The sequence below is a fragment of the Mesoplodon mirus genome (genome assembly GCF_964341445.2).
Source record: "Mesoplodon mirus genome assembly, chromosome: 13".
Classification (NCBI taxonomy): Eukaryota; Metazoa; Chordata; class Mammalia; order Artiodactyla; family Ziphiidae; genus Mesoplodon; species Mesoplodon mirus.
In genome coordinates this window covers 23,767,311-23,786,923 of record NC_138989.1, presented here as the reverse complement: position 1 = coordinate 23,786,923, position 19,613 = coordinate 23,767,311, and the positions used below count along the sequence as shown (strand labels likewise).

Sequence of the window (19,613 nt, the reverse complement as noted above, 5' to 3'; positions counted from 1 at the left end):
CCTCAGCGATGAGAAGGGAGGGCAGCAGGGTTGGGGGAGCTCAACCCTTCCCTGTATTGAAGGTGAGGGACCAGCACCACAGGATAGAATTTGAAAGACAGGAAAAGCAGCATCAGCCCTGTGAGGAAAAAAAACCTTTAGCAAGGACACCTTTCGAGTTCCATTTTTCTGCCCCAGCCTGTCTCCTCTTGAATATGGATATTTGTTGCAAAAAGACATGAGCCTCCCACCCCGACAAAGTGAATGAACTGTTTACTAGACTAAGTCCCTGACTCCTAGCCATCAGAGCTGGGTGAGGGTGACGTTTGCAGAACCATAGGTGCAGGGTCTCTTCCTTAGTGAGATGGGGAGACTGAGCGTCGGAAAGAAGGGGTGCCTGCAGGGAGCAGTCCTCACTCCCCCTGAAATCCCCCCTTCCCTGGAGGCCTGGGGAGCACTGAGGGGGGTTCTACAGGTACCTAACCTGGACTCCCATGCCATGGGAAGCCAGCCTCATTTCCTCCCAGCCTCTTCCACCTGGCAGGGGACCTCTGACACGCCCTCCCGTGTACACCTGCCTCCCTCCACCCCAAACTATCCCAGAGCCAAGCACGGGACCTCACTTAATAATCCCAATTATGTAATGTGCAACCCAACAGTTGGCCAAGGAGTAGGCGCCTGGAGCCACGCCCAGAAGTGGGGGCAAAAGGCTCCACTTGGTCAGGACCACAGACCGGGCTTGGCCTCTGCCTGCAGTGGCCTCCACTCCTCCAGCCTCACCCAGCACCATGAGTGGCCGAGTCGGAGACCTGAGCCCCAAGCAGGCAGAGACCCTGGCCAAGGTGAGAGCCAGGGGAAAAGGGCTGAGAGGAGGAGGGAGGGCGGTGGCCAGAACACTGCCCCAGTCTGTTGGCTCAGCATGTCCTTGACATTGTCTCTTTGTCATCACCTCACCCAGGGTTGGGTCTCCCAGTGCCCGGTGACATCAGCCCTGTCCAGGGCAGAGGTTGAGGGAACAGCACCACTTCCGGGCAATAGTGTGGGTGCCAGATCAAGCCTGACTTCTCATCCAGGAGCCGGACCCAGAGACCTTTACCTGACATGCCCCTCCCCACCTCCCCTTAGGTGGGAGCTGAAGATGCTCATGGTCTGCCCTCTGACTCTGTTCCCTTTCACTCCCCAGGACACTGAAAGGTGACCTGTCTGTAAGAGCTATGAGATGGAGTAGAGTGTGTTGTCATCCCCACGGTCAGTGGGGAAGAGGACGCATAGTCACTAACCATGTTTTTGTAGAAAATGGGATGGAAAAAAAGACAGAAGCCTTGGTGGGCTAACACATGAAAAGAACTAAGAATACATTCATACTCCAATCTACTTACCCACCCATCCACCCATTTATCTTTTCTTCCATCCATCCTCCTACTCCCACCCACCCATCTTATCTAGCTACTCACACACCCATCTCTCCTTCTATCCATCCACTATTCATTGATTTGTCCTTCCTTTTTTTCCCATCCATCCATCCATTCTTTCTTCTTTCTATTTACTCACCCATGTATCCTTCCTTCCATTCACCTACCCATCCATCCACCCACCCATCCTCACTGTGGGCCAGACTGCACTGGAAGAGAAGGAGGCAAGTCGAAAACAATCACTGAGTCTGGGGCAAAGGCTCAGTGTGAAAACCTCTTCAATCAACGTCTCTCCTCCCAGTTCCAAGAAAATGTCCAGGATGTGTTGCCTGCCCTGCCCAACCCAGATGACTATTTCCTTCTGCGCTGGCTCTGAGGTGAGGGCAGAGGTAGGGGAGGTCAGGGTGAGGGGGCAGTGAGAGGGCCCTTGTCCCAGCTGCTCCAGAAGGACCCAAGGCTCTCAGGATCCGACCACACCACCTTGCTTCACGTGTTCAGGTGCAGGAGAGGGGAGGGTACAGGAAAGGGAGGTCCCACCCAGGCCCCCAATGCCCTCCATAGCCCCCCACCGCCCAGGACTAGGGCAAGATGACTGCAAGGCAACCTCTTTCCCACCCCATGCCTTCTTTCCATGTCCTCACAGCTCAGAATTTTGACCTGCAGAAATCAGAGGCCATGCTGCACAAGGTGAGACCCATTCCCTCCCTGGAAATTTGGCAAGGGGCTTTGTGGGGGCAATCCCTGCCTCCAGCCCCTACCCCCATCCCCTCCTCAGGGGTGCTGGGAGCCCAGTGAGACCTTACCACTCAACTCCCTTTCAGTACATGGAGTTCCGGAAGACCATGGACATTGACCACATACTGATTGGCAGCCCCCTGAGGTGAGCCAATACCCGCACCCCCCCCCAGTCTCTTATAGACTTACCACCCGAGCAGTCTCTGGATCATCGGGCCCATGAGTGGAGGGTAGCAAAGACCATGAGTGTGCAGGCACCTCTCCTCTAACAATTATGAATATTTCCTGGGGGCTTATGAGGTCCAAGCCTGAGTTAAGACTTTATCTGCATGATCTCATTTAATCCTCACAACCCCATGAAGTGGGTACTGTTGTCCCCATTGTACACATGAGGACACTGAAGCCCAGCAATGGTTAAGCAGAACACCCGAAGTCCCACAGCCCCAAGGTGGAGCTGGGATTTGAGCTCAAGCTTGTCTGTCCTCCAAATCCAGGCTCTTCACCACCACAGTTAGCTCGTGGCTCTGAGCCCTCACCCCTAGGGCCTTGGTCAAAGCATCCTGTCTAGGTGGGAAAGAAACTTAGCTCACCAAGAAGTTGGGGAGAAGAGTCCCACCACCGGCGTCTTAGTAAAGCAGTGGTCCTAGTTTCATTTGTGGAGCACAAGCTCTGAGTCGGAGCACAAGCTCTGAGTCAGGCACTGTGTAATCTTGGGGACTCTCCCCAACAGAGGAGGGGGAATGGGGCTCAGATAGTTGGCATCACTTGCTCAAGGATGCACAGGAGGGAAGCAATAGCATCTGTTTTGGAACCAGGTCTGTGACCTTCAGAATCCATGTTCTTCATCACTAAGCCCAACTCCTTTCCATGGAAAGGGACACGGGAGACATTGGGGGCAGAACTAAGGAGCCCAGAGGCCTCAAGCAGGCGCGGCTGAGACCTGCCTTAGCCATGTACCTGCTGTGAGCAAGACCCCCTCCTGCAAGCCCCTCAGTTTTCTTACCTGGACAGTAGAGCCGCCCTCCAGCAGAGGGACAGTGCTTGTACCACGGTGTGTGTTGGCTCAGGCCACCCACGGCAGCCTGGTCTGGGAATCTCTGGGAGGTGCATGATGCCAAGTTTCATGTGTTTGTCCATGCCCAGGTGATCCAGAAGTACATGCCTGGGGCCCTGTGTGGCTGTGACCGTGACGGCTGCCCTGTGTGGTATGACATCATCGGGCCGCTTGACCCCAAGGGCCTGCTTTTCTCTGTCACCAAGCAGGACCTGCTCAAGACCAAGATGAGGGACTGTGAGCGCATCCTGCACGAGTGTGACCTGCAGACAGAGCGGGTGAGGCTGCCAGGGGACTTGGTCCCAGGAACACACCTGTGCTCTCTGCTGTCACAGTCAGAGGGCTCTGTGGTCAAACACCAGCTCTGCCGCTTCCCGGATGGGTGTACTGGTTTGCCACCTTGGAAAGTGGTAACTTTGGTGGTGGTAACTTTGCCACCTTGGAAAGTTACCTCACCTCCCTGAACCTGTTTCCTCACCTATAGAACAGGGACAATAATAATGGTCGCAAAGATTAGATTAGATAATGCAAGTATATGGCTGGCATACAGGGCCTAATTCATATTTCTCAGAATGCTAGCTACTGTTATTCCCTCTGAGTCTTTGCCCCTGTTGTTCCTCTGTCTGGACAGCCCGACCTCCAGCACACACACTGCCCTCCCACACTTCCCTTGACTCTCTCCTATCTGTCTTTCAGGTCTCAAACTGTCACTTTCTCTGAGGCCCCCATCTGAGTTAACGTGTGTTCCCACAGCTCCCATGTTGTCCAGCTCTCGCTTCAGGACCATGGGGATCTGGTTGCTTGTCAGTCTCCCCAACCAGCCTGTGAACTCTTTAAGGACAAGAACTCTGGATTATTGAGCTACATGCTATACTTTCAGTGTCTGGCTCAAAATAGGTGCTTAATAAATATTAGTTGGACAAATGGAGGGATGAATGGCTGAATAAACAGCAGTATGAAGGGATGGATGGGTGAACTGATGAGTGGGTGGGTCAATTAATGGGTGGATGGATAGCCATGATGGGTGGATGGATGATGGATGGATGGTGGATGGATGGGTAGTAAATGCATTCACTGTTTTGTCCACTCATTCATCTGAGGCCAGAGTAGGAATCTGGGAGAAGCCCTGAAGGGTCATGTGCTGGGGTCACCATCTCCCAAGTTCTGAGCCTGCACCCTGATCCTTGCTCTCATCCTCACAGCTGGGGAGGAAGATTGAGACCATCGTGATGATATTTGACTGTGAAGGCCTGGGGCTGAAGCACTTCTTGACGCCCCTGGTGGAAGTGTACCAGGAGGTGGGGAAAGGCCCCTGGGCACCCCTGCTTGCTTTAACAACCAGCTTGGCCTGCTGTGACCTTGCTGCTCACTCAGAGCCAGGATCTGGTAAAAGGTGGTAGCTTTCCTGGGCCACATCACTGCAGCTCAGGACCCAAAGATATGTTCGCTGGAAGATCCCACAGAACAGGCCTCAGGGACAACACTGTACTGAGACCATAGGGGCCAGCTTCAGACAAACCCCGCCCAGCCCTGTCGTCCCTAGCTCTGTGACTCAGGCGAGTCGCTTTATCCCTCCATGCTTCATTTTCCTCACTTACAAAATGGGGATACTGATTGCACTTCAAAGGGATGTAGGGATATTTCAGTGAGTTGTTATGTAAAGTGTATACACAAGTGCTTGGCAAATAGTGAACGTTTAATAAACAGTAAACGTTTTATTTACTATTACATAAATTATTATTATATACTACCGTTGCTATAACATTTGCTCTAAAAATGATTATTGTTATGTAATTACTATTAGGTTATGGTTGCAATAGTCTGGGGTGAGATTTCCTCCAGGGGCCATGGAGGTGATGGAAAGAAGGGAAACCCTCCACAGCCTCTGAATCCTCCAGAGGGGAGGTTGCAAAGGGAATGGGGGTAGGAGAAGAAGAGGTGTGGGCTCTCATGGGGTCTTTCTTGGTTCCACAGTTCTTTGGCCTCCTTGAAGAGAATTACCCAGAGACCCTGAAGTTCATGTTCATTTTGAAAGGTGTGTGGCAGGTGACTTCACTCCCCTGTGCCTCCAATTCCTTATCTGCACCCTGCGGACAGTACTAGTGCCTTTTTCCCTGGATAGCAGTGAGGCAGGTTGGTTGCTTGGCTGAATGCAAATCAGAGTGCCTGAAACAGAGTAACTTCTCCATAAATGGTAACTTCTATGGTTGGCTTTACTGCAAGAAGAGGCAGCTCCAATCTCAGTTCTTCCAGGAATCCCCCCTCACCTTTCCCACCCATGTTGATCTCTCCCTCCTCAAACTGCCTCTGGCACTGGCAGCTGGTGCAGCCCAGTCTGGCCTTTCCTTTCAACTGCTTTCTGGGGCCTCCAGTTGTCTTGTGTGTATTCATCCTGTTTTCCTTGGGTTGTCTGCTCCTTGAAGGCAGGGCCTCTGATTCTCCACTTCTGTTGTATCCCTTACAGGCCTGGGGCCAGGTGGAAACTCAATAGGTATTTGGGTGGTTGTTGTTTGGGTGGGTGGGTGGATAGAAAGATGGATATATGTTTGATGGTTGACTGGTTGCTTCATTGCTTAGTTTTTGTCTGTTTGGCCAGTTGTTTAGCTGGCTGGTTGACTGGTGGTTAGTTGGATATCTGGTTGTCTGGTTGGATAGTTGTTAGCTTGGTAGACTGACTGAGTGACTAGTAAGCATTTTGATTGCCTATGTGGGTGATTGGCTAGTTGGCAGATTGGTTAGTTGGTTGGCTGATTTGTTGCTTGGCTGTATCTTGGATGGTTGATTGCTGGTTGTTTGAATGGTTGGCTGGTTGGTTATTTGAATGGTTGACTGACTGGAAGAGGCAGTTGGTTGGGCAGTTAGCTGGTTGTTCAATTAGCTGATTGGTTTACTGATTGGCTGACATGTTGATTGGTTGTTTGACTATTTGGTAGGTTGGCTGTTTGATTGGTATGCTGATTGATGGGTTGGTGAGAAGGTGAATGATTGGCTATTTTTTGGCTGGTTTGCTGGCTGTTTGATACATTGGATGATTGATTGGGTGGTTGGTTAGTTGGCTGCTTGTTGTTTTAGTTGACCGGTTGGTTGGATGGTTTGTCAGGTGCAGGGCATTGGAACTTGCCAAGGTAACTCATGATTCCTCCACATTGTTGGCTATGACTGTTATGGAGAGAGTGGCCCAGTGGAATTATCTTTTCCCCATTATACTTGCTTATATCTCTCCAGCCACCAAACTGTTCCCTGTGGGATACAACCTCATGAAGCCCTTCTTGAGTGAGGACACTCACAGGAAAATTATAGTGTTGGGAAGTAAGTAATTCCAGCTCCATCCCCTAAGCTCTACATATGAACTTTGGAGTAAGTTTGGTCCATCACCCCCTCCAGAGATCCACACATCACCTAAAGTCAGAGGCTCCTCCTTCTCAAAGATGAAATGGGTCTTACACTATAGAGTCTATCCTGTTACCTCTGTCTTACTCCCTGCCATACCTCTTTGGTGACTAAAACCTCCACATCTTTCTCCTTATCAGTTTCAGTTTGGTTGCTAGTCAACCTCTGGGCTATGGGCATCAGTTTCTTTTCAACACTCGTCACCTCAGTGCTTCTAAAGGCAATTTGGGCTGAAGAGGATGAGGAAGAAGAGCAGGAAGAGGAGAAGTGATTCAGAGAAGGAATGCTCATTAAGAAGGGACTGGATAAGTAAATAACAATGCATCCATTTGATGAATTATTGGGCAGCCATGAAAAGTGATTTGATGTCATGGGAAATGTCATTAAGTTGAAAGAAAAATAGATTATAAAGTGGTATGGGTAGTATGGTCTTATTTTTATAAAAACAAGAATATATTTCTAGAAGGAAATACAACAAAATAATTTGTGGTTAGCAAGAAATCAGGTGGTTTATAATTTTTTTTATATTTCTGTACTTTCTAAACTTTCAGAATTACATGTATTACCTTTATAAGTGGGCAAAAAAATGTTTTAATGATAGAAAAAAAGAAGTAGAGAAGAGAAATAGTTCTTAAACTCAACCGGTGACCCTGAGCTTGGAGGATAACATCTCATAATCAGAATGGTCAGATCATCAAATCAGGAGATCTGAGGATCCATGGGGATGGGGATGAATCTAACAAATCCCTGTTTTCTCTCCCTTTCTGATACCTGAGTCTCTGCCTCTGCCTAGATCCACTGGGGTAGGGAGCTGGGTGGATCACAAGGTAGCCCCCAAATCCTGGAGCAGTGTGGGTAACTGCCACACTCCAGACCCACGTCCAGGCCTCTGCCCCTTTTGGTGGCACACAGGGTTCTGTGCATTTGGCTGTGAGATGCCAGGCATTATGGTCTTCCTTCTCATCCCACTGGTATCTCCCATGGCCACAGCAGGGGATAACTTGAATTGGTTATAGGGCTGGGGCCATGGTGACACCCCAGGATCCAGAACACTTAGAGCTTTGCATAGGGCATGAAGAACAATAATGGGCATATGATCGTGGTAATTAAGCAGCAGAGAGGGGGCGGTCCTTTCAAAGACCCAGGGCTGTCCCTCTCCACCCAGAGGTCTGACTTGTGTATGCCACTTGCACACAGTGTGGCCCCTGACATGGTCCTTGACCTCATTAGGCTCCTTGAAACAGTGAGACAACTCTAATCTTGACTGCTTATGAGTGGGAGACCCTGAAAAATGTGCAAACCCATCAGCCAGGGAAAACATGTTTCCATAGTAATACAATGCTGGAAGACATTTCTGCAGCCTAAGGCCTGAGGGCCTAGGGAATGGGCCCTGGCAGCCTAGCTCCTGTAGGGCTTCTCCCCAAGGTCAGGTCCTCCTGGTAAGAGGGGGGCTGATGGGTCCCCTCCATGCTCAATAGTCACCCTTCAACCCCTCTCCCCACAGACAACTGGAAGGAAGGTTTGCTAAAACTCATCAGTCCTGAAGAACTGCCTGCCCAGTTTGGGGGGACCCTGACCGACCCAGATGGGAACCCCAAATATTTAACTTAAGGTATGAAGAGCCCCAGAACAGGGGAGGGTAGAGGAGTAGAACTCGGTTCCTTTCTCACCCACTCATTCATTCCACAAATGTCTATGGAGAAACCCCTGTGAGCCAGGTACTGAGTTAGTCCCAGCCCTGCCCTGACAGAGCTCTCAGCAACTGTGCAGGCAAACAAGAAATGGGGAAATTTTGACCCAGAGGGATGAGCTGGGAGGGGAAGTTCCCAGAAGAGGCCCTGATTGAGGATGGAGGGACACAGGAGGCTTCCCAGGGTGTGGGTGTGGGTAGGGGAGGACAGGATGAGCAGGATACTTCCAGGAGATGGGGAATATCTCAGGTAGGAGAAACAGCATGAACAGTGCAAGAAGTGGAGAGCAAGCCCATCTTGCTCTGTGTCTGCAAATCAACTATGGTGGGGAGATCCCCAAGTCCATGTACATGCAGGACCCGGTGAAGACTCAGTACGAGCACTTGGTGCAGATCAACCGCAGCTTCTCACACCAGGTGGAGTACGAGATCCTGTTCCCAGGCTGTGTCCTCAGGTAAGGAACAGGCCACCAACCCACCCCTGGCTGGGCCCTAGACCCTCAGGGACCCTTCAGCCTGAGCAGCGACCTGTTCCCCTCCTTCCCCCAACACAGGTGGCAGTTCTCATCTGACGGTGCAGACATTGGCTTCGGGGTTTTCCTGAAGACCAAGATGGGGGAGTAGCAGCGGGCTGGGGAGATGACAGAGATGCAGCGCAGCCAGCGCTACAACGCCCACCTAGTGCCCGAGGACGGGAGCCTCACCTGCACGGAAGCTGGTGTCTGTAAGTCTGCCCTGGCTGGGCCCCAGCCCTGGAAGGTTGGAGCCACCTGTGCCATGGTTTATAGGAAGAAACAGAGGGGTAGTGACCACCTCCCCCCACAAGGAACATACGCCCTAGGTCAGTGCCATTCATCCATACAGTCACTCATTCGGTCTACACTTGAGAGCACCTATCGTGTGCCAAGAGCCAGAGACAGAAGGGGCTGAGAGCACTCAGGCCGCAGGACACAGGCAAGGGACAATAGGGCAGCGACATTCCCCAGGAGGAAACTGGGGCTCTGAGAGGTAAATCAACTTGTCCAGAGGCACACAGCTGAGTGTGGTACCAGGGTCCCACTTCAGCCTTGTGGTAGCTGCATAACCCCGAGCAAAAGTCTTACTGAGCACAGGTTTGCTCACCTGTGAAGCAGAGGCTACAACTCCTACCTCTCGGGTGCCTGTAATGAGGCAGAAGGCATGCACAGGGCTCGCCCTGCACCCCACTTCATCAAGGGGCCTGGGAGGCCTCTGATGTTCTGAAATGCCCCCCTTGCACACCTGTCATGTGACTGTCCAGGTGTGGACACAGTGGGAGGCAGTGGCTATTGTTCTCATTGCCAGTTGGTGCAACTAAAGCCAGGCTGGGCACATGCCAGGAGGAGGTCAGTTTCTGTTCACAGGCCCTGCTCAGGAATGGCAGTTCCCATGGGGAAGGGAAAAGCAGTCGGGGGAACTTGGTCCAGCTTGGCAAACACAGCAGGTGGGAACACAGCCTGTTCTCCCCCATGGCCAGGGCAGGGCACAGGGAGCGTGAAGTCAGGCCAAACTACCCGTCTGTCCAGCTATCCCCCTAGATGTCCTGAGCTTTGACAATACCTATAGCTTTGTCCACACCAAGAAGGTCAGCTTCACAGTGTAGGTGCTGCTTCCGGATGAGGGCATGCAGAAATAAGACAAAGAGCTCACCCCTGTCTAGGCAGCTCCCTCACTTCCAAGAGACCCCTGACCCTCTGCTTTCGGCCTATATATCCTACTCTTCCCCCAGAAATTGCTCAGTAGTCCTCTTGACTGTGACACTAGTAAGTAAAGAAACGGCTGCCTTGGGAAAAATGCATATGCTGTGGTCAGATCAGGAAAGGTACGAGAGGCACAGCTTTGGAGAATGCTGAGGTTGCAGAAAAGGAAGAAGCAAGGGTAAAAACAAGTGGATGTCCCTGAAACCCAAAAAATAGGAAAACGAGCCTCCTAGCCTTTGTCCTCACTTCTGAGGCATTTGTGTGCTTGAATTTTTTCTCCATGAGTTATCAGCAACCTGGGTTGGAGATGTATCTAAATTCTTTTTACTGCTACTCCTTATATAGTATATGCTCAATATATACTTGTGAAGTTGAATGGAGGTAGGGAGCAAGTGATTCATGTGTGTGCAAATAAGTACTAGGGGAGATTTCAGCACCTCGGACAGGGACAGAGCCGTGGAGGGGATGGACTCTCTTGGAGACCCAGGTGACCCAGCCTCCAGATCTATGACAGTGGCTGCCCCCTTGGGTAGGTAGGAGCTGCCTAGAGAAGGCTTTGTCTGACTCAGAGCACACAGCTTCCCCAACCCGTCTCTACCACCCTCACCGCCTTCCCTGGCAACTCATAGCTTATGTTTTAAACAATTAAAGGCACTTTCCTAGAAGCAAAGGAAGTCACATCTGGCTCTAGCTGCTGCCTGGCAATAATAAAAAAAAAAAACCCACAGCTGTCATTCGGTGAGTGCTCTCTATGCACCAAACACAGTGCCAAGTCCTTTATGAGTTTAGCCCATTTCACTCTCACGCCTGCCCTTAGGCCACGTACATGGTCACCTATGCATGAGGAAACCAAGGCTCAGAGAGGTGAAGTCACTCACCCAACATCATACAACTCTTTTTTTTTTTTTCTTTTTTTGGCTGTGCCACGCAGCTTGCGGGATCTTAGTTCCCTGACCAGGGATCGAACCCATGCCCTCTTAAGTGGCAGATCCAAGACCTGTTTTTTTTTTTTCACTCCAAAGACATTGCTCTTAATTGCCCTATAATACTGCTTCCAAAGACCCTACTTTTACAGAGAAGGAGAGAAGGAATGACTTGTTTGTCCTAGATCATCCAGTGGAAGTGTCTTGGATGTCACCCTCTCCCATCTCAGTTTGTGGGCAGAGGTGTTATGCCCATTGGGCAGCTGGAACAATGGAGACCCACAATGCTAATTAAGCAGCTCCTCCAAGGAAACTCACAGCAGAGGGGGCAGGGCTTGTACTTCAAAGCCCAGCATCCGGTCCACTGTTCATATGGTCTCTGAGAAGCATGGCCTCTTGCCATCCACCAAGACCCTGGGTGACTAGAGGAGACACCAGGGCCCCAGGACGTTCTCGCTCCAGGGACATGGCCTCAGGGACATGGAGCTGCTGGCTTGAGCCCCAGGTCCTGACACATCTCTTGACAGGAGGAGTCGAATTACACAGAGACTGTGGATGGTTGGGAACCAAAGGACTTGAAGTTCCTTAGGAATGAGCTGAGGGCTGAGCCCACTGGGGTGAGCTTAACTCACGGGCAGAAGAGGAGGCCTGACTCTTAAGACTAATCAAGCTAATGTTCACCAGCAGCTAGTACTTTCCATCTGCACTTATGGACACATTTTATAGATGAAAAACAGCTCCCCAAATGCACTGGCCTTGTTTCCTTCAGCCCATGGGTAGCAGAAGTAGGACTGGAGCTAAAGGCACCCTCCTCTCACCACTAATTCACGTTAGTGCAGCAACTTGCCAGAACAGGACAAGACTGCCGACTCTCTGAGCTGGGGGCTGGGGTGGGGGTGTGGATAGGAAGGAGGAAAAGAAGAAAGGTTGTCAGATTTAGAAGAAGAAAAAAGGCAATACTTGGGACATACTTAAAATGTACTGTTCATCTGAAACTAAAATTTAACTGAGTGTCCTATACTTTATCTGGCCACCCCACGAATAAGAAATGAGAGAGAGGAGAGGGACGCGGGGAGGCAGAGAAGAGGAGGATGGGTTCATACTCTTGGAAGATGGTGGCAGCACCTGCAGTTGGGGCAAGGATGTCATGGGGGGAGGATGGCTCAGCATCGGGGATACAGCGTGGAGGGACAGGGGATCTCACCCTTGCCCTCTGAGGTAAAGACCCCAGCCCCAGGCTGCAGCAGGGGCAGAGGATGAAGGGGTGGACCCTTTGCACCCTTGAGGCTGAGGCAGCTGTGAGCAGTGCTGTTGGATTATCTGCATCTGTCTAAGCTCCTCTACTGCAGCTTATAGACCCCATTTTGAACGGAGGGGGAACTTGCTACCAGGGGGCAGGGGCAGCGCAGAGAGCTTAGGCTAGGGCTGGAGCCAAGAACCCAAAAGTGCCCCTTGGTATCCATGGATGCCCAGCCACAGCAAACCCACTCCTACTCCGTAGCCACAGTTGGTGGGAAGCAGCCCTCCAGCTCCCAGCCTCCAGGTTTCCAGTCTCACCCAGGGGCAGGATGCTTTGCTCCAGTTCTGAGTGTCCAGGAGGTGGCTGGGGAGGGAAAGAGACCCCACTTAGCCTTGGCTAATGGGCCCCCTCATTCCAGCAGCAGTCAGCAACCAGTATAGTGGCAGGAAGACCAAGGCCTGCAGGCTCCCCACTGTGTGGGAAGGGAAGTGAAGTCCCAGTTCCCAAAGCCCAGAAATGCCAGGGAAGAGACAGGGAAGGAAAGACCTCAGCTGCCCTTGAGAGGCAAAGATGGTGACCACAGCCTGTCTCCCTTAAAAGAGGGGGTTCAAATTTGGCAGCTGAGGCCGAAAGTCTGGGCCAGTTAACCTTGTAGACCCCAGGCCAGGGCAACCTTCTGTCCTGACGCTAATTAGGCACCAGACCCCATCCTCTTCCCCTGGGACCCAGCACTGCCGCAGCCTCTCCAGAGAATCCACTTTCACATCACACAGTTAAGGTCAGCTTTGCCCCCCAGCACATGGTACAAACACAAACAAGTACCAGAGGGAGTTAAGGGCAGAGCACTAGAGAAGTAGAAAGCTTTGTTGTGTGAATATAAAGGGTCACTTAGTGGTCTTCTGAAGGGCCCCCTGACCCCCTGCTTTCCTCAGCGGTTGTCTGGGACACTCCATCAGTCTCCTCCTCCAAAGACAGTCTCTCCATTGCCCTGGCCAACGGCTGCCTCTCCTCGGTGTCTGGCCTGGTCCAGGCCCGCCTCAGTGTGTTCCCCAGCCAGCCTAGTGGGCAGCTCAGCTGGAAAGCCTCCAGCACCTTCCTCAGGGACAGCAGGATCAGGATCAACAGCAGAGTTATGCAGCTGACAGCCAGAACCACTGCCAGCAAGTCCTTCAGTGTCTTACAGGAGGCTGGGAAGGACGGGGCTGGGAAGCACCTCAGGGCTGCCCAGTGGTGTGGAGCAGGCCGTGTGGGGCAGCTGGAAGTGACCCTGAGCCCACAGTTACTCATCAAGGTAAAAAAAGAAAAGCCAGGAACAGGCAGGGAAGCTGGAGATGGGACAGGGCAGAGGGGACAGGACCACAAACGAGTATCTGTGAACCTGGATGGTGGTGGGACCAGTCCTCTCAGTCCTTGTCCTGGTTCTCCTGTACCAAGGAGAGGCCACCTACATTTCCAGGATAAGGATTTCCCATGATGTGGGTGAAGCATCCAGGTACGGAGCTAGGTGAGGCCTTTCATCTCTCCCAGTTACCCAGCTTCCAGAACCCAAGGCCTGTGCGTTATGGCGGCCAACACTTTCATTTCAGAGAAATGGGGAAGGAGTTTGCCCAGGTTCCCACAGCTTGAAACAGGAAGTACTCACCTGTAGGAGGTGTTGTTGTAAAAACAGGATTTCTGGCCAGGCTCAAAGGGTCTCTTCCAACTCCAGATGCTCATCCAGCAGATGATATATACTTAAGGAAGAACCTAGGCCCCCAGCCCCAGGTGAGAGGGCTCCTCTTGGGCTCCCATGCCCCCCAACACAACCACCTGTGTTGAACTACGTTATGCTTCATTTATCCAACTGGGCACTGCAGGGAGAAGCCAGGTCAGCCTGTGACTGTCACAGCCCCAGTGCATAATAGGTCCTTAGAGGGAGAGAGAATTCTCCTGATTTTCCCTTACCCATGGGCATTTCCTCACTGCAACCCTGGTTTAGAACAGGGGCAGATTGGAAGCCATGGGTAGTTTCTGCCATAGGGCACTGGTTAAGTTACAACTCAACCAGACTGGAATTCTACATAGCTGTTAACATTCATGGGAGAATACAAAAATGTATTCTCCTGGGAATTCCCTGGCAGTCCAGTGCTTAGGACTGCATTTCCACTGCAGGGGGCACGGGTTCAATTCCTGGTCAGAGAACTAAGATCCCACTAGCCACGTTAAAAACTAAGATCCCACTAGCTCCAGGATTTTTTTGACCCACTAGTCAAAAAAGTATTCTCCCATGCAGAGAAACGGGATATTCAGTGGGAGGAAAACAAACTCTATCATGGCATATGCAGACCTATTTTATAAAACACTAACTTAGTATATGCCCAAGGATTGGTGATTCTCAGGGTTTCAGGATTTTCATTTTCTGTTCTATATATGATTTAACAGGTAACATTGAGAACAGCTCTTAAAAGGAAGCGAAAAAGTGCAGTGTATGACTCTTATAAAGAGACGTACAGACAGGAAATTCTAGTGTCATCTTGGGATAATCTCCAAGCAGCATTAATTGTCCTTTGTGCATCTGTATCTCCCGTGATGGAAGTATCTTACTGTAAAGAAAGGAAGCTTCAAGTTGCCCCAGGCTGCCAGCATCCTTTGGGACAGAGGCCACAGTGCCCAGGTTCCTCCATCCTAATCACATCTATCAAAATCTCTCTGTGGTGAGTGGGCCTTCCCGGCCCTCCGTGCAATCCTTGGGCCAGGCTTGATCCCAGACTTGCTCCTGCACATGGAAATGCGAGACTCCCAGGGCCTCGCCTTTTGGTCAGAGCTCAGCCGAATCCAGGGCTGTGGGTTCCAAGTCCCAGCTCTGGATGCCTATTCCACTGCCATTCTCAGGGTGAGGGTTGCCAGATAATACAGGATGCTTGGTTAATTCTTTTAAAATTTAGTATAAATATATCTCATGTCATATTTGGGACATATTTAAACTAAGAAATTCATTGTTTATCTGAAATTCATGTTTAACTGCAAGGCCTAAGTTTTGATTTGCTAAATCTGGAAAACCTATCAGGGGATCCAGCACTCCTTTCCTCTGCTGACCCCCAACTCTGCCCAGGATAGCCCTGGGAGGGGAAGCAGAGTAACAGGAAGAGAATCCCCAGATCCACCTCGACCTGGGGCATCGCCCTCACCTCATCCTCTTCCACGTCATCGTTGAGCATGAAGGCCTCCACGCTGAACTGCAATGTCTCATCATTCTGCTGGGACCAAGGGCCAGAACCGGGGCCTACTGAGAAGCACCCGGGGGACAGACAAGGGATCCCAAGGGACCATCACCTCGGAGACTGGCCGTAACAAGTTTCCTGGGAAGCCATGGAGAGGCTTACTCTGTGGGACTTTCTTGCTCCCTAAAGCCACATTAAAGAATGTCCACCCCATTACTAGAGTCTGGGGACAGATGTATTTAGCCTGAGCAAAGGGCAGAAGTTACAAAGTCAGCCACGAGTGACAAGACTCTAAGGCCCCTGCAACCACTCAACGGCCTGCACCCTGGTTGGGAAGGACAGTCCGTCCTCTGCCAAGCTACTCAGCCCAGGTGGGCAGCTTCAGGCCCCAGCAAGTTCAGGCCAGGCACCATAAATGGTTGGTTACTAACGACCAAGTGCAAAAAACAGACTTCTACATGTGATTACACCAGTGGCCCAGCTAAGCAAGACCCCAGGATAGGGATGAGCTATCTGACCCCACCTCCCTCCCCACCCCTCAAAACCCCACAGACCCCCAGTTGAAGATGAGGGTATATGTCCTCTGGGAGTGGTTCAGGTTCACACACTTGTCCATGTAGAGCTTCATGGCCCAGTTTAGCACCGGCTGGATGCAGGCTTCTAGGGTCAACCACAAGCCTTCCACATAAGGGAAGTGGCGAGGCACCCGAGGGAAGAGGGTTATTCCTGGTACCTAGTCAGAGCTACCCCCTAACAAGCACCTACTGCATGCCTGGTAAATCACAGCCATTATTCCATTCTTTCCTGAATGGTCCTAGAAGTGTTATGCCCATTTTACAGATGGGGTGATGGAGGCTCAGAGAGAACTTCGGTTCTTACCCCAGCCTCATCTACCAAATGGGTGCACACCTGTCCCACCAGGGGTGGAAGACTGAGGCCAGGTACAGGAATGGTACACATGGCCCACATTCTGCCCTCCTTGGGCAGCCCTCAGGGGTTCATTCTCCATCCCCTCCATAGGCACCAGGCCAAGACTCACCATGCAGTACCTGGAGGGCCACCTGCAGGAGCTGTGTGTTGAGGGCTGAGGACTTCTTGGAGGGGTCCTTCAGGAGGCCAGGCAGGGTTCACAATGGGCCAGCTGCAGCCAAGCTGTTTGCCTACTGCCCAAGGAGCAGCCTGCACTGGGGAGTTCCTAATGAAGAGGCACCACAGGTCAAGGGGGTCCAGTGGGTCCCCACAGTCAGACTGGAGGGCAAGCCCTGAGCAGGTTCCCCTAAGGGGAGGGAATAGGAATGGGAGGACCGAAGGGAAGCTGCTCAAATAAGCTTGACCAGCACTGAGCATCCTCCTAGCTGCCATTAGGGGCTATTCCACATACCCCCATATGAACCGCACAACTGCCCCTATTTTACAGATGTGGAAACAGGCTAGGAAGTCCTGCTACCATCTGCCCATAGTTACATGCAGCTATCAGCTGCAGAACTTAGATTCAGACTCCCAACGAAGGGCTCTTCCAGAACTATTTAAAGATTGAAGTTGGGCTTCCCTGGTGGCGCAGTGGTTGAGAGTCTGCCTGCCGATGCAGGGGACACGGGTTCGTGCCCCGGTCCAGGAAGATCCCACATGCTGCGGAGCAGCTGGGCCCGTGAGCCATGGCCACTGAGCCTGCGCGTCTGGAGCCTGTGCTCCGCAACGGGAGAGGCCACAACAGTGAGAGGCCCGCGTACCGCAAAAAAAAAAAAAAAGTACATGGCAAGATTTGGATGATACCAATGGTATTAAAATAAAAGCTGAGTTTACCTTTACCCCGTCCCTACCAGTAACTGCTTGCTTTGTGTCAGTGTGAGCAGCTGGCCTGTGTGTAAACAGACTCATCCCTGAATGGTCCCCAGTTAATTCTTTTTACCATTTGGGCTCCTGACCACCTTGCCATGCTGCTTCGAAGAAGGATTATCTTGACCCAGAGGGCCTAGAGCAGACCAAGGACCAGAAAGGAGTTGAAAGGTTTTTTAGAAAGGAGAAGAATTTAAGGCAGTTGTGTAGTGTTTGCTGAGCATCTACTGCATGCCAGCTCTGTCCTAGAGGCCAGGGGTGCAGGGCGGGGGTGGGCCCCTACCCCTGATTTTGACCTGGCTGGACAGCTCAAACCTTAAGAAGGAGGACCCTGGACTCTGGAGGTTCCTGCTCAGCCTGGCTCCCCAGACACAGGGTGAAGGTCAGGGAGGAGGAGGAGGTAACCTGGGGCTCTGGTGTCCTGGGCTCTCAGTGGGGGAGGCAGCAAGGGACTCCCAGGTCAGGGGGCATTGGGAGGTAGGGCTGAGTGAGTGAGGGCACCTGACAGGCAGGCCATCAGGAGGGAAGTCCCCTCCTCCCAGTATCCCCAGGATGCCAAGTCCAGCTCCTGTGGTGGCCCAGACCAGGCATGGGGGGATGAGTTATCCTCGCAGGGGCTCCCCAGGTACACAGCTGGCAGAGGGAGGCTCAGCTCAGCTCAGGGATGGGGAGGGCAGGGGGAGGGCCCCCACCTGCCGCCGGCCACCCGCCACCCACCACTCCAGCTCGCAAGGTAGACCCATTGCCCAGACCTTACCGAGAAGCAAGACCCGAGCAACACGCAGAAGTGCCCTGGGGACAGCCATAATGAGAAGAAAACATTGCCCACCCCCCACAAGCCTCCTTAAATTGGCCCAGAGAAGGCTGGAGAAGGAACAAGCCTCACCTGGAGCCCACACGTGAGCCTAGGGCACGGCTGAGCTAAGCCAGGCCCAGCACTTCCACGTTCCCCCACCAGGGCCCCCCACCCACCTGCAATGCCTTCTGATTTTACAAAAGGTTCTGAAGCCCTCCTCACTCACATGGGATTTAAGAAGGCTGGCGGAAGGCTCACCGCACAGTGGACTTAACTTTCTCATCTGTAGGATGATAATGGTGGCACCTACTGCACAGGCCGTTACGGAATTTCTGTAACACAGTGCTTCGCACAGTGTCTGGCACATAGTAAGAGCTCCATCCATGTTCTCTGTGGGTGTCATCTGATGATTCTTATTCAAGAGGAGGGAGGAGCATGATGATGATTCTGTCTGGGCGGCAGGAGCCAGGGAGGGTTCAAGGAGCAGGTACCGTTAGAGATGGACCTTGAGGCTGAGAACAGAGGGAAATGGGGGCGGGGAGGGCATTCCTGGCAGGTGGCATGGCCTGAGCAAAGGCGCAGAGGCTGGATGTGCAGGAGTCAGGGGAGGCAGAACAGAGGTGAAGGATGCGTCAGGGTGAGAGATGAGACTGAGTAGGCCCAGAGGCTCTGAAAGCCAGGCTGAGGTGTTCAGACTGGATCCTGGGGGCTGTCAGGAGTCAAGGAAGGTATCAGAACAGAGGAGGGACTTGGGGAGATTCAGCCAGCAGCAGAATCAGATCAGAAGCATGTTCCTTTACGCACTGGACCTTTAAGGAGTGCCCAAGACTTTCTCGCTTATAAAAATAAAACCATGATGATCATCCTCAGATGCACATCTTCGAATCATCATCCAATTATTTCCTCTGAATAAATTCTTAGGATTGGAATGCCTGAACCATAAAATTGGCATACTTTCTCTCTAGATTAGTCATCTGATGGCACAATTACCAATTATTTGCCCTTGAAATGGATGTCCCTTGCCACAATCATAATAGTGGTTAAATAACTCTTTGAGCCCCACTATGGCCAACTGCTTTGCAAGCCATTTCTCCTGTAACCCTCACAGCAGCTTCAGAGGGTCATTACGGACAACTGTACAGTGAGGAAGCAAGGCTCAGAGAGGTCAGGTAACTTGCCCAAGGTCACACAGCCTGTGAATCAGCTCTGCCTCTGACTCTGTAGAGAGCCATAGGCTGGAAGGCAGTAGGCAAGGAAGCAGTACTGGGCTGGGGTGGGGACGGGGGAGGTGGGGGTTGGAGTGACTCCAACTCCAGGAGACAGGGACCCAACCACAGTGCGGTTGTAAAGAGTAAATGAGGACTTCCCTGGTGGCGCAGTGGTTAAGAATCCACCTGCCAGTGGAGGGGACACGGGTTCAAGCCCTGGTCTGGGAAGATCCCACATGCCGCAGAGCAACTAAGCCCTTGCGCCACAACAACTGAGCCTGTGCTCTAGAGCCTGCGAGCCACAACTACTGAGCCCGCGTGCCACAACTACTGAAGCCCACGCACCTAGAGTTCGTGCTCTGCAACAAAGAGTAGCCCCTGCTCGCCACAACTAGAAAAAAAGCCCGCGCGCTGCAACGAAGACCCAACGCA

At 52.0% G+C, this 19,613-nt stretch overlaps 1 pseudogene across 1 annotated transcript; it reads left to right on the top strand.

Annotated features, from left to right (window-relative positions):
• Positions 1-767: 767 nt before the first annotated feature.
• Positions 768-9,938, top strand: LOC309814791 (SEC14-like protein 3; annotated as a pseudogene). The gene is made up of 12 exons: positions 768-821; positions 1,693-1,768; positions 2,035-2,078; positions 2,213-2,271; positions 3,270-3,458; positions 4,383-4,478; positions 5,155-5,215; positions 6,406-6,489; positions 8,075-8,182; positions 8,576-8,715; positions 8,815-8,984; positions 9,817-9,938. The product of its transcript is annotated as an SEC14-like protein 3 (transcript).
• The last annotated feature ends 9,675 nt before the right edge of the window (positions 9,939-19,613 follow it).